A 14475-nucleotide genomic window follows, 5' to 3' on the forward strand; every position below is an offset into this window, starting at 1 on the left:
TACCAGAGCTCATACAAGGCTGAGGATATTTCCCATGCCACTGACCTGAATGGAGAAAAATTACAATACGCAGGACATCGGGCAGAGTTCTTAGAAGGGTCATCCTTTATAGTAGAGCTTTGCTCTGGACCCACTTTATCAAGCTTAAAAGCAAGCCTCTAAAAGAATAAACATACCTGCTGGTAACTTAATCATATTCCAGGACAAAACCCAACATTCTTTAAAGGAGTACAACAAAATCCAGCACTCAACATCATAAAATTCACAGTGTTTGTCATACAATAAGAAATTACCAGGGATCCAAAGAGGCAGGAAAATATGACCCATAGCCAGGAGAAAAAATAAATCGATAGATCAAAAAATGAGAGAGATGATGGAATTAGCAGATAAGGACCTTGAACAATTATATATATGCTAAAAGATGTAAAGAAAAACATTAACATATTGAAAAAGAGAATGGAATATATAATAAAAACCCAACTGGAACTTCTAGAGATGAAAAATACAATGTCTGAAATGAAAAGTATACTATCAAACAGTATGCACTAATTGATATTGATAGAACATTCCACCCAGCAAAAGCACAATAAACATTTTCTTGAAGTTCACATGAAACTTTCACCAAAATAGACCATCTACTGGTCCATAAAATTAGTCTCAATAAATTTAAAGTATTTGAAATTATGTGGAATATGTTCTTTGGCCACGACAAAAATAATAACATAAAAATATCAGGAAAATCCCCATATAGTTGCAAATTAACACTCTTCTAAATAACACATGGTCAAAAAAGAAATTAAAAAGAGAATTAGAAAATACTTCGAACTGATTGAAAATGAAAACACGCATGCTAAAATTTGTGAGATGCAGCTAAAACAGTGCTTAGGGAAAGATTTGTCACGTTGAATGATCACATTAGGAAATTAAAAAGGTCTTAAATTAATAATCGCATCTTCCATCTTCAAAACTACAAAAAGAAGAGCAAGTTAAGCCTGAAGTAAGAAGAAGGAAGGAAATAATAAAAATAAAAGGATAAACTAGTGATACAGAAAAGAAGTAGAGAAAATCAATGAAACCAAGACCAGGTTCATTTGAAGAAATCAATAAAATTGATAAACCTCTAGCCAACCTGATCAGTAAAAGGAGAGAACACACAAATTACCAATATCAGCAATGAAAAAAGGATGTCACTACAGATTCTACAAACATTAAAAGAATAATCAGGGAATATTATGAACATCTTTATGCCAATATATTCAACAACTTCAATGAAATGAAAAATTCCTTGAAAAACTCAAACTGACAGATCCCATTCAAGAAGAAAGCGATGCACTGGAAATTCATGTATCTATTTAATATTTTAAATCTGTAACTTAAAACTTGTCCACAAACTCCAGGCCCAAATGGTTTCCCTGGTGAATTCTATCAAATATTTAAGGAAGAAATAATACCAATCCTACAAAAATGCTTTTATAAAGCAAAAGAGAAAAGGTGTTTCCTAACTCGTTTTATGAGTTCAGCATTATTCTCATACCCAAACCAGACAACGTTATTACAGGCGTCCTCTGATTTTTGAAAGTTCGCGTTGTGCCACTTCACTTTTATGAAAGACCTATATTAGTACCTGTTTCTGCTAACCGAAAGAAATCCGAAGAGGATTTTTGCTGATATGAAAAAAGGCAAACAGCTTTCAACGCTTGTTTTGTAGTGAGCCATTAGAGAGGCGGTGTGCACCCCAGAGCGGCAGCAGGAGTGGCCCGGCCAAGCTCCTTCCCCAGGAGCCCCACTCAACGTCTCCGCCTCTCAGCCTCAAGCCTCCACTGCCTTGAACTGTGTCTGTGAGCATCCGTGCTTTATCTCGATTTATTTTGTGCATCCATTAGCAAGATGTGTCCTAAGGTCATTGCTTCTTTGCTTTATGCCATTTCGGCTTACAAAAGGTTACATAGAATGCTCTACTTTCAGAGAGCAGAGAAAACCGGTACTAGAAAGCTACAGACCAGTGCTCCGCAAGAACATAAATGCAAAAACCCTTAACAAAACATGAGCAAATTAAATCCAGCAACATATAAAGAGAATAAACATCCTGGCAAAGTGGAGTTTGTCCCAGGAATGAAATATTAATTTAATCTTTGAAAATCAAGCAATGTATCAATAATTCATCACATCAGTAGACAAAAAGAAAAACCACATGATCGACTCAATAGATTCAGGAAAAGGATTTGAGAACATTCAAAACTCATTCATGACAAAAACACACAGCAAACTGGAAATAGACTGGAACTTCCTCAGACTAATGAATGGAATCTAGGAGAAGCCAACAGCTAACATCATATTTATCGGCGAACAATTATAGGCTCCCTCCCTAAAATTAGAAAGAAGACAAGGATGTCTGCTTTCCTCACTTCTACTCAACGTTACACCAAAGCTCTTTGGAGATGAAGTCAAGTAGAAAAAGAATAAAAGGAAGGAAAAGGAGGAAGCGAATTGGAAAGGAAGAGATAAAACAATATTTACAGTTGACATACTCTTAATATGTACAAAAAAGTAATTCTACGAAAAGTGAATAGAACTTCAAAAATGAAACTACAAAAAAGTGAATAGAACTAACTAGAGTTTAGCAAGATTGCACATAAAAGGACAATACACAACATATCAATTGTGTTTCTATATACTAGCAACTAATAATTGGAAATTGGGATAAGGATAATCCTGTTTACAGTAGTGTCAAAAAACATGAAATACTTAAAGTTTACCAAGATGTATGCAAGAGCTTTACACTAAAAACTATATACTTATGGATGAAAAGACTCAGTATTGTTAAGGTGTCAGTTGTCCTCAAGTTGTTCTATAAATTCGACACATTATCAAGCTGATTCTTAAATTTATATGGAAACTCAAAGATCTTAGAGTAGTCAAGACAATTTTGAAAAAGGAGAAAATTTACACCAGCTTGCATTACCCAATTTCAAGACATATTAGAAGCTACAGTAATCAAGACAGTATCATATTGGAATAAAGACAGACAAGAAAGTCCAGAAATAGACCCACACATATATAATCGATTGTTTTTTGTTAAAGCCACCAATTCTATGGGAGAAAAGGTAAACTTTTTAACAAATAGCAGTGGAACAATTGGATACCTATGTGGGAAAAAATAAACTTTGACTCATGTCACACTATACATTAAAAAATAACTCACAATATTATAAATCTAAACATAGAGCTAAAATTTTTTAAACTTTAGAAGAAACTATAGGAGAAAAACTTTGTTACATTGGGTAGGCATAGGTAGGACACAAAAGGTACAAAACAAAAGTACTGATGAATTAAACTTCATCAAAATTTAAAATTTTGTTCTTGAAAGACAATTTCAAGAAAATAAAAAGGCAAGTCACAGACTAGGTAAAAATATTTGCAAAACATGTATCTTATAAAGTACTTTTATCCAAAACAAGAACTCTTTACAGTTAAGTTGTAAGAAGAAAAATGATTCATTTTTTTTTAAGTGTAAAAGATTTAAACAGACACTTCACCAGAGAAAATATATGATTGGCAAATAAGCTCATGAATAGATGCCCAACACTATTTAGTCATTGGGGAAATGCAAATTAAAGCCACATTGAGATACCATTACACATCCACTGGAATGGCCAAAATTAAAGAGACTAGCAATATGAAGTGTTGACAAGGTCTTTGAGCTGTGGGACCCTTCATACATTGCTGATGGGAAAGCAAAAATACAGCCACTTTGGAAAAACAGTTTGGTAGTTTCTTATAAAGTTACTAAATGCCTCAGCAACCCCACTTTTACATAATTATCCAACAGAAATGAGAACATACGTCTATACAAAGACTTACTTGTACACGGATTTTCTTAGCAACTTTATTAATAATAGCCCCAAACTAGATACATACAAAATGTCCATCAATTAGTTAAGGGATAAACAAATTGTGATACATTCATTCATTAGAAGACTACTGATAACATGCAACAATGTGGATAAATTCAGAAACAGCGTGGTAAGTAAAAGCAGACACTCAAGTCTACACAGTGTATGAGTCCATTTATATGAAGTTCTAGAAAAGGCACAACTGTAGTGATAAAAAGAACAGTAGTGCCTGGGGTCATGGTGTGAGAAAGGTTTGGTGGTAAAAGGGGCACAAGGGAGCTTTTGGAGGTGATGGAAATGTTCTGTCTTGCTTGTCGTGATGGTTACAGGGTATATACATTTGCCAGAGCCCGTCCAATTGCACTCAAAATGGAGAATGGATAAATAATGGCATATTATTCAATAATAAATAGTTATAAACTACTGATGTGTAACAATGTGGATAAATCTCACAGACATTTTGCTGGGGAAAAAAGCCAGACACACAAGAATACATATTGTATTATTCTGTTAATCTGAAGTTCTAGAGTAGACAAATATATATATATATATTACCCACAGTGAAGAAAAAGAGAGATGTGTTTGGATCTGAAGCAGGGCCTTGGGAGGATTGACTGGGAAGAGGTAACTTTTTGGGGTGGTAGTGATGTCTGCATGTTGATTGAAGTGTGGGTTACACAGGTGTGTACATATGTTTAAAAAACTCATTGAGCTGTATACTTAAGCTCTATGAATTTCATTGCATACAAATTATTCCTCAATAAAATTTTCTTAACAATTAAAAAATGTTTTAATACACATTGTTTTGTTTGTTCTCCACAACAGACTGACAGAGGAATGCAGCGAAAATTCTCCCCATTTCCCATTTCAGAAATCCAATGTTCAGATAAAAAATTCTATGAGTTGCCTGAGATCACATAACTGTGATAAGATTCAGTCTTTTACTCCTATTCCATTCTTCTTTCTATTACATGTGGTATTTAGTGGTTTTAGCTGAACCATGAAACAGGGTGTAAGTTGGGTCTTTTATAAATACGTGAATGGGATATAATGTTCTAGAGCCAAACCAAACCTGCATGTTTCCTGAAACAATTGACTCAAGTAAAAACTGGAACATAAAAATATTCTCTGCTGTGATATTTCACATGGGCATGCACAATGTTTATTTTAAAAATTTAAAAATTGAAATATAGTTGATGTATAATGTTATTTTCAGGTGTACTAGGTAGTGATTTAATATTTGCATACATTGTGAAATGATCACCATGATAAACCTAGTAACTATCTGTCCCCATACAAAATTATTACAATATTTTATTTATATTCCTTATGCTATATATTACATCCCTGTGGCTTATTTATTTTATAACTGGAGGTTTGTACCTCTTAATTCCCTTCACCTTATTCACCTGTCCCCCCACTTCCCTCCTTTCTGGCAACCACTCATTTGTTCTCTGTATCTATGAGTCCATTTCCATTTTGTTTCCTTTGTTTGTTTTGTTTTTTAGAATCCACACAAAGTGAGATCATACAGTATTTGTCTTTCTCTATCTGACTTATTTCACTTAGCATAATACCCTCTAGATCCATCCATGTTGTCACAAATAGCAAGATCTCATTTTTTTAATGGCTGAGTAATATTTCATTAGTAATATACATTGCATGTATATATACGTGCATATATGTGAATATGTATGTGTATATATGTATATATATATGTGTGTGTGTGTGTGTGTTGTCTTTTTTGATAATAGCTGTTCTGACAGGTGTGAGATGATATCGTATTGTGGTTTTAATTTCCCTGATGATTAGTGATGTTGAACATCTTTTCATGTGCCTGTTGGCCATCTGTATATCTTCTTTGGAAAAATGTCTATTCAGGTCCTCTGCCCACTTCTTAATCGAGTTGTTTGTCTTTTTGATGTTGAGTTGCATGAGTTCTCTGTAAATTTTGGATATTAGTCCCTTATCAGGTATATCGTTTGCAAATATCCTTGCCCATTCAGTAGGCTGCCTTATGTTTTGTTGATGGTTTCCTTCACTGTGCAAAAGCCTTTTAGTTTGACATAGTCCTATTTATTTTTGCTTTTGTTTTCCTTGCCTGAGGAGACATATCCAAAAAATATTGCCAAGACCAATGTCCAAGAATGTATTGCCTGTGTTTTTTTCTGGAAGTTTTATGGTTTCAGTTCTTGCATTTAAGTCTTTAATATATTTGAGCTTATTTTTGTATATAGTGTGAGAAAGTAGTCCAGTTTTATTCTTTTGCATGTAGCTGTCCAGTTTTCCCAGCACCATTTATTGAAGAGGCTCTCTTTTCCCCATTGTATATTCTTCCCTCCTTTGTCTTAGATTAATTGACCATAACTGTGTGGGTTTATTTCTGGGCTCTCTATCCTGTTCCATTGATCTATATGTCTGTTTTTGTGCCAGTACCATGCTGTCTTGATTACTATAGCTTTGTAGTATAGTCTGAAGTCTGGGATCCTGATTCCTCCAGCTCAAGATTGTTTTGGCTATTGGGGGTCTTTTGTGTTTCCATAAAAATTTTAGAATTATTTGTTCTAATTCTGTGAAAAATGTCATGGGTATTTTAATAGGAATTGCACTGAATATGTAGATTGCCTTGGTAGTGTGGTCACTTAACAATATTAATTCGTCCAATCCAAGAACACAGCACATCTTTCTGTCTGTGTTGTCTTCAATTTCTTTCATCAGTGTCTTATATCTTTCCAAGTACAGGTCTTTTACCTCCTTAGTTAGATTTATTCCTAGGTATTTTATTCTCGTCGATGTGATTGTAAATGGGATTGTTTTCTTAATTTCTCTTTCTGATAGTTTGTTATTAGCATATAGAAATGCCACATATTTCTGTATATTAATTGTGTATGCTGCAACTTTACTGAATTCATTTACTAGTTCTAATAGTTTTTGGGTAGTGTCTCGAGGATTTTCTGTATATAGTACCATGTCACTGCAAACATTGCTATTATTAATTGGCTTCTCACAAAGGTTTCTTTGGTGTAAGTTCCAGCTTTGCCTGCTCAGAGGTTTACATTTCTGGGAAAACTTCAGAAAGGGTCCATTCCTGCATCTCTCTACCTCTAGATGGCACTCTTCTCATCCCAACCCAGATTTCAAGGTTTCCAAAAATGCCAGGGAAGAAGGTGGCACAGACGTTGTCATGTGTTCTTCTTTGTGTGAAGGTTCTCACGCAAAGAATCTCCCTCCCTCCCTCCTTCCCTTCCTTCCTTCCTCCCTTCTTTCCTCTTGCTCAGCAAATGTCACTGAGCACCTACTATGTGCCAGGCATTGAAAATGCAAATGACACAATCCTTTTCCTTAAGTTACATCTAGTAACAGAGACAGATGTGTACCCAGATAATCAACACGATTTTAAAGTGTGTGATAAAAGCAGGGAGGAAGAGGACCCCAGAAGGGAAGGTTAGGTCTAGATTGTGAAGGGACTTGTATACCATCTAAGGGGCTAGATTTACTCGGGGGAGGGGGGGCATCAGAGAACCTGGGAGAGCCTTAGCAGGCAGGAGTCAGGACCACATCTGAGTTTGGAGAGGTCACCCTGGCCTCAGCGTGAAGGGTGGATTAGGCTCTGAGAAGATCAGAGCCTCCTTTGCTGGCTGTCCCTCCTTTTCCTGACCTCCAGATACTGGAGGGTCTCAAGGCTCCATCCTGGGCATTCTCATACCTCCCTTTCTCACGTCTTGTCTTCTCTAGCTGCACCCCCTCCACTGCTGCCAGGTGATCTCACCTCGTCCCTGATTTAAATAGGATCTATTGAGTGATGACTCCCGGTTTTATATGTCCAGGCTCTCTCCTGACCCACAGCATCCTGTATCTAAAAGCCTTCTTGGCCTCCTCTTGACTGCCTAAAACCTGCTTTCCCCCTCGTTTTTCCCAGCATAATAAATACCACCAGCATCCACCAGTGAGTTCCCATCAGACATCCTCTTCCTCATTCATGACCCCACACCAACACATCAAGACTGGCCCTTCCCCAGAACACATCCCGGATCCATCCCCTTCTCCCCACTTTCTCTACTGTCCGGCTCTGCCAAGCCACAGTGACCTCTCAGTAGTTTCCTAACTGCCCTCTCTTCATTCATTTCACCCCCTCCGGTCCACTGGCCAAATGCTAATCGAGTGATTTCCAACAAACATAAGTCAGATTACATCACACCCCCCAACCCCGGATTAAAACCTATCATTAGAATCCACTGCACTTGGAAAAATATCCCAGCTTCAACCTGAGGACAGCGAGGCTTTCTATCCTTCGGTCTCTGAGCCTTGCCCTGCACCAGCCTCTCCTGCTCGCTGCCTCCAGCCTCCTGTCTCTGGGGCCCCGGAACGCTCTGGGTGAGGCCGGCCTCTCCTCCCCCAGGCCTCAGCTCCCCATGTCCTCCTAGAGCTGCACTGTCTGTGCGGCCCCTCTGCCCTCGGCCACCTCTCCCTCTGCTTTCTTCCGAGAGCTTACCCTAATTTACAGTGATCTTACTTAGAGGTTTTACTGTCCGGCTCTTAGAGGTTTCATTCATTAGTAAACCTTAGAGGTTTTATTGTCCAGAAGCGTGTGAGTGAGGCTCTCTTACTCATCACAGCGTCCCAGGCCTAAGAGAGCCTGATACAGGATGCACGCCCTGAATAAAGAGACATGACTCGTTTCCAGGGCCGTGGCAATAGTTCAGGTGAGCGATGGTGAGGCCTTGACCTTGAGCAGTCAGTGTCAGGATGGGAAGCAGAGGAGCTGTCAGTCAAAATACATGCAGAAGATTGAACCTGCAGGACTTGGTGACTGAGGGTGTCAGGGGTGAGGGAAAGGAGTGAAAGACTGTTCTTGTCCGGGTGGATATGATGCCATCGACTTGTGATGCAAAATCCGGAACAAGGAGCAGGAATGAGCATGGAGACGTGCAGAAGCTCGAGGCTGGAGAGGAATGAGGAGAACTGATGACCTGATTTGTAGAACTGGCTTCCGTTCTAGAAAAATTTTACAAGTTTAATTAGACTTGTAGATATTTTCAATTAAAATCCAGGTTTCTGCAAGTTAGGCATGTACTAAAATATTGTATCTGAGTCTGCTTTTTTCTCTATTTCTATTTCTAATTCTTTGTCTTCTCTTCTACCTTTAGAAATGGTGTTTTTTTGTGTGTGTGTGATACACTCAAAGAAAATGCCAGAAAGTGAGTATCCCGATTTAACTGTCTGATCAGGACTCTGCTATTTTTTTTTAAATATAAAGTATTTTGGCTTCAAAACATTTAAAATCTCCAGAACCACGTGGCTTTTCCAGATCCTTCGTATACGTTGAGCCCAGGTAGTGAAATTTACTGAGGTAAAGGAATGGAGTTTTAGGGGTGGTTGGCAGGTTGGAGGTCATCAGTTCAGCAGAGGAAAAAATGCCCACGTTCAACAGAGCTTGCCAAGTGGCTGGAGTGGGAAAAGAACCCAGGGGATGTCCAGCTAACTAAATCCACTGAGCAGCCCCGAATCTCGACCTGGCTTCTGATGGCAGCTTCTTTGGAATGCTGGTGGCGTGTTTTTTGCTGGCTTGTCACGGTCTCTGTATTAACTCAGTTTAGTTTTCCAGCTGTCACAGCCAGTGCCCACCCTCATCCTTTTCCATTTCAGGGCCGATCCACGGTATTTAAGCAGAAGTTACTGCCTTGTAAACGAACTTACTTACAACACAGAAATAGAGTCACAGATGAAAAAAACAAGCTTATGGTTACCAGGAAGGAAAGCGGGGGGTATAAATTGGGAGAGTGGGATTGACATATACGCACTGCTATATATAAAATAGATAACTAATAAGGATCTACTGTATAGCACAGGGAACTCTACTCAATACTCTGTAATGACCTATATGGGAAAAGAATCTAAAAAAGAGTGTATATATGTATATGTATAACTCATTCACTTTGCTGTACACCTGAAACTAATGCAACATTGTAAGTCAACTATACTCCAATAAAATTTTTTTTAAAAGTCAGTCGTCTGACTCACTACATCTCTGACCCCTCCGTCCCTCTTTCTGAGATAGGACCCCTCGCTTGCGCCCTTCCCTTCTGCTTCCATTGCACGACTTCTGGCCCCAGCAGGTGTTTTGTATTCCTGGAACCAGCAGCCAAGTCGTCTAGGGAACGATCCCCGGAGGAGAGCTGGGAGAGATTCTGCATATTTGTCACCTTCTAAACTCTTCTGGTAGCCTGCCTGAGCCTGCCTCGTTCCTCCACTTAAGAAACTTTGTCTGTACAGTGGAATTAATACCAATTTATCTGACAGATCCTGAAACAGCATGGGCGCACGCCCCGTATTGGCTGACCATCGTGCTAGCGGTAGGGACCAGCCCACCTGGTCCTTGAAACATGAGAGACCATGCATGTAGGAAGGCCATGCTCGCTTTCTAATCTTCAGAAGAGACTGACTTGTGAGCAGACCACGCCCGGGGCACATGCCCCGGTGGCCAGCTCTTACCCCAAGATCCATACTTGGCTCTGGCCACACAGGGCCTCAAAAGATGAGAGTTGATTTTCCGTTCATGGCCTCCCAGGGCCCACCGAGCTTCAGTCTCAGGCTGGATGGGAATGAAAGGTCACCAGGAGAACCATCCCTATTTTGTGACCATATGGGGACGTTCTCCAGGTGTGACTTATGGATCTGGTCAGGACGGAGCCAGAGTCTGCGTCTCCATCATTTACATGCCTTTCGAGTCAGAGAAGGTTCACGTTGCCTGCCCAGAAGTGAATCAAAATCTTGCCTGGGAGTCGATGTCCCACGTGATTGGACTTCAGCTTATATTTGTAGACTCACGTGCTACTGCTCCCGGACACAGTTCTGTATTTTAGCAGAACGATATGGTTTTTCTCCCAAATACATCTTGTGCTTTCCCATTTCTAAAAGCCTCTACTTCCATGTACGTATCTTTGCTTCTACTAGAGGTCTTGCCACTTTGTCACTCACAGTTACATCCATCCTGAAGGTCTGATTTCAGCAATACTTTCTCCGTAAAGACTTTCCTGACTCTTCCCCTCAAAGGCTTCTTGCTTCCTCAAAACTCTGACGGCTCAGTTTGTATCACTGTTACCACGTTAGCTACTAGTTTAGGTATTTGTGTGCACCTTGTCTACCTCCTGCTGGAACTGGATTGTAAACTCTCCGAGGACGGGCCATTCTCTGCCATCTCTGTATGCCCCACAGCATCTAAGATAGCCTTTTGCACAAACTAGGAGCTCCGTAAACATCTGCTGTGAAATGAATGAGAATCAAGAAATGAGTTGTTAAGGAATTTTGGAAAACTCAGCTGGCGACAGGGTCCAGAGTAAAAGGGAAAGTCAAGAGCAGGAAATGTGCTGGTTTGATCCCTCTTTGGGGGAAGCCAGCTGCAGCCCTAACAAAATTCTTTCCTTAAAAAAAAAAAAAAGAAAGAAATGTCCCAAAGCAGCAAAGTTGGCAGAGGAAGTGATGACGTCAGCCTTTCATTCCTTCCCAGATGTGTCCCTCAAAGAACACTCAAGACACCAGATGACATCTCCAGGCCTCGTCTTCCACGTAGGTTTCCTGGAGCGTGCACACACACACACACACCCACACCCACACACACATATACACTCATTCCTGGGGGACAAACAACAAGTATGTTTTAGATGCTTGATAAGTATTCTTGTTGGGGCAGAAAGTGTCACTCAGGTTATGCGAGTACAAAGCATTAAAGTACATTTAGTTCTTTTTCTGTGCAAAAGCCAAGATTGTAGATGAGAATTTATTTTTGTTAGATTTATAATAAATCCACATAGACTATCAACAGGTATCAGAATTATCTCGATATCGTGATGCTAAAAAGTACTGAGTAGGTGGCTGAAACCTGACACCATGTCCCAGAGCTCGTGACAGTGGAATCCAAGGGCCCACAGGAAAGGCGTGACCTGACCAGGTCTGGCTTTGGCTGGGGCTACCATGCCGTCAGCCCGGGTGGGTCAGGGGGAGGGAGAGGGAATTTACGTCACAGCAGGATGTCCTTGTCTGTACTTGTCTCTCTGGGCTTACATCTTCCGGAGGGCACGTCTCCCTTGCTGAATCAGTCCTGAGCATCAGACTTTGTTTTTACAGATTTATTGAGGTATAATTGGCATACCTTAAAATTCACCCCTTGCAAGTATGTGATTTAATTATTTTTAATAAACATATAGAGTTGTGCAACCATCACTACAAGCCAGTTTGAGGACATTGCTATCATCCTAAAAATGTTATTAAGTTCATTTGCAGTCAACATTGACTTCCATCTCCCGACCCAGGTAGTCATGGATCTGCTTTCTGTCTCTGTAATTTGACTTTTCTGGGCATTTAATATAAATGAATCATATAATATATATATAGACTTTGCAACTGGCTTCTTGAAGCATGATTTGTTTAGGTTCATCCATGCTGTAAAATGCACAGGTATTTCATTTCTTTCTAGCACCAAATAGCATTCCATTGAGTGGATATACCACATTGGGTTTATCCATTCAGCAGCTGGTAGACATTTGGATTATTTCCAATTTAGAGCTATTATGAATAATGCTGCCGTGAACATTTACTTACAAGTCTTTGTGTGAACACATCTTCATTTCTCTTGGATAGATTCCTTAGAGTGAATTTGCTGGGTTTTGGGTAAGTTTATATCCAAAGTAGATGTACCATTTTCATTCCTGCCAGGAATGTGTGAGTGTTCCCATTTCTCCAGATCTTCATCAATACTGTCCTTCTAAATAGAGCACACTAGTGGGTGTGTGGTGGTATCGCGCTGTGATTTTCATCTGCATTTCCTAATGACTAATGACGTTGAGCCCTTTTCCATGTGCTTATTAGCTATTCATATGTCTGTCTTGGTGAAATGTTTATTCAAGTCTTTTATCCATTTTTCAGTGGGGTTGTTTGGTTTCTTATTGAGTTGTAAAAGTTTTTATATTCTGGATACAAGTCCTTTATCAAATACATGTTTTGCAAATATTTTATCCCAGTCTGTGGCTAGATTTTTCCATTTGTTCAGGTGGTTTCTTGAAGCATAAAGGTTTTTTAGTTTTAATAAAGTGCTATTTATCCATTTTTCATGGCTCTTGTGTTGGAGCCATAAAGATTTTCACAAGGTTTCTCAAAGATTTTTCTCCTATGTTTTCTTCTAAAAGTTTTATAGTTTTGGCTCTTACACGTAGGACTATGATCCATTTTGAGTTAATTTTTATGTGTGATGTGAGAGAAGGATCTAGGTTATGGCTATCCCCCATCCCAGTCCCTCTTGCTGCACAGATGATCATATCTCCATTGAATTGTCTTGTTACTTTAGTTGAAAATCAAATGACCATAAATGTAAAGTTTTATTTCTAGACTTTCAATTCTGTTCCAGTAATCTATATGCCCGTCTTGATGCCAATACCACATTGCCTCGATCACTAAAGGTTTTTTTTTTTTTTTTTTTTTTTTTTTAAAACAGAAACTATGCTGGCTATTTTTCTTTTTAAATATTTTTATTTATTTATTTTTCTATATTTATTTTTGGCTGTGTTGGGTCTTCGTTTCTGTGCGAGGGCTTTCTCCAGTTGCGGCAAGCGGGGGCCACTCTTCATCACGGTGCGCGGGCCTCTCACTATCGCGGCCTCTCTTGTTGCGGAGCACAGGCTCCAGACGCGCAGGCTCAGTAGTTGTGGCACACGGGCTTAGTTGCTCCGCGGCATGTGGGATCTTCCCAGACCAGGGCTCGAACCCGTGTCCCCTGCACTAGCAGGCAGACTCTCAACCACTGCGCCACCAGGGAAGCCCACTGAAGGTTTTTAATAAGTTTTGTAATCACGTGGCGTAAATCCTCCAACTTTTTTTTCTTTTACAAAATTGTCTTGGCTACCCTAGGTCTTTGCATTTTCCATATAAAATTTTAGGATCAACTTGTCATTTCTACCAAAAATCAAATTAGGGAGAAATGACATCTTAACAACATTGAGTCTTCCAATCCATGACCATTTCACCTTCGTTTATTAAGATCTTACTTTAGATTTAATTTGTTCTTCTTTTTCTAGTTTCCTAAGATGGAAACTTAGGTTATTGATTTTAGATCTTTCTTCTTTCCTAATATATGCATTCAATCCTATAATTTCCCTTGAAGCACTGCTTTCACTGAATTCGACACATTTTGATAAGTTGTATTTCATTTTCATTTAGTTCAAAATATTTTAAAATTTCTCTTGAGACAGGAAAGTAGGTAATGGTTGGAGAGGTAGTTAGACTGACTTGAGACTTCTTTCACCATGAGTTATTTAGAAACGTGTGGTTCAATCTCCAAATATTTTGGGATTTCCCATCTATCTTTCTGTTATTGATTTCTACTTTAATTTTGTTGCGGTGAGAACACACTTTGTATTATTTTTATCCTTTTAAATTGTGTATAAATGTTGTTTAATGGTCCAGAATGTGTCTATCTTGCTGAATATTCCATGTGAGTTTGAGAAGACTGTGTATTCTACTTTTGTTGAAGTGTTATGTGAGTGTTGCCTAGATCCAGTTGATTAATTGTGCTATTCAGTTCAACTATATC

This window comes from Balaenoptera acutorostrata, chromosome 11 (genome assembly GCF_949987535.1).
Source record: "Balaenoptera acutorostrata chromosome 11, mBalAcu1.1, whole genome shotgun sequence".
Classification (NCBI taxonomy): Eukaryota; Metazoa; Chordata; class Mammalia; order Artiodactyla; family Balaenopteridae; genus Balaenoptera; species Balaenoptera acutorostrata.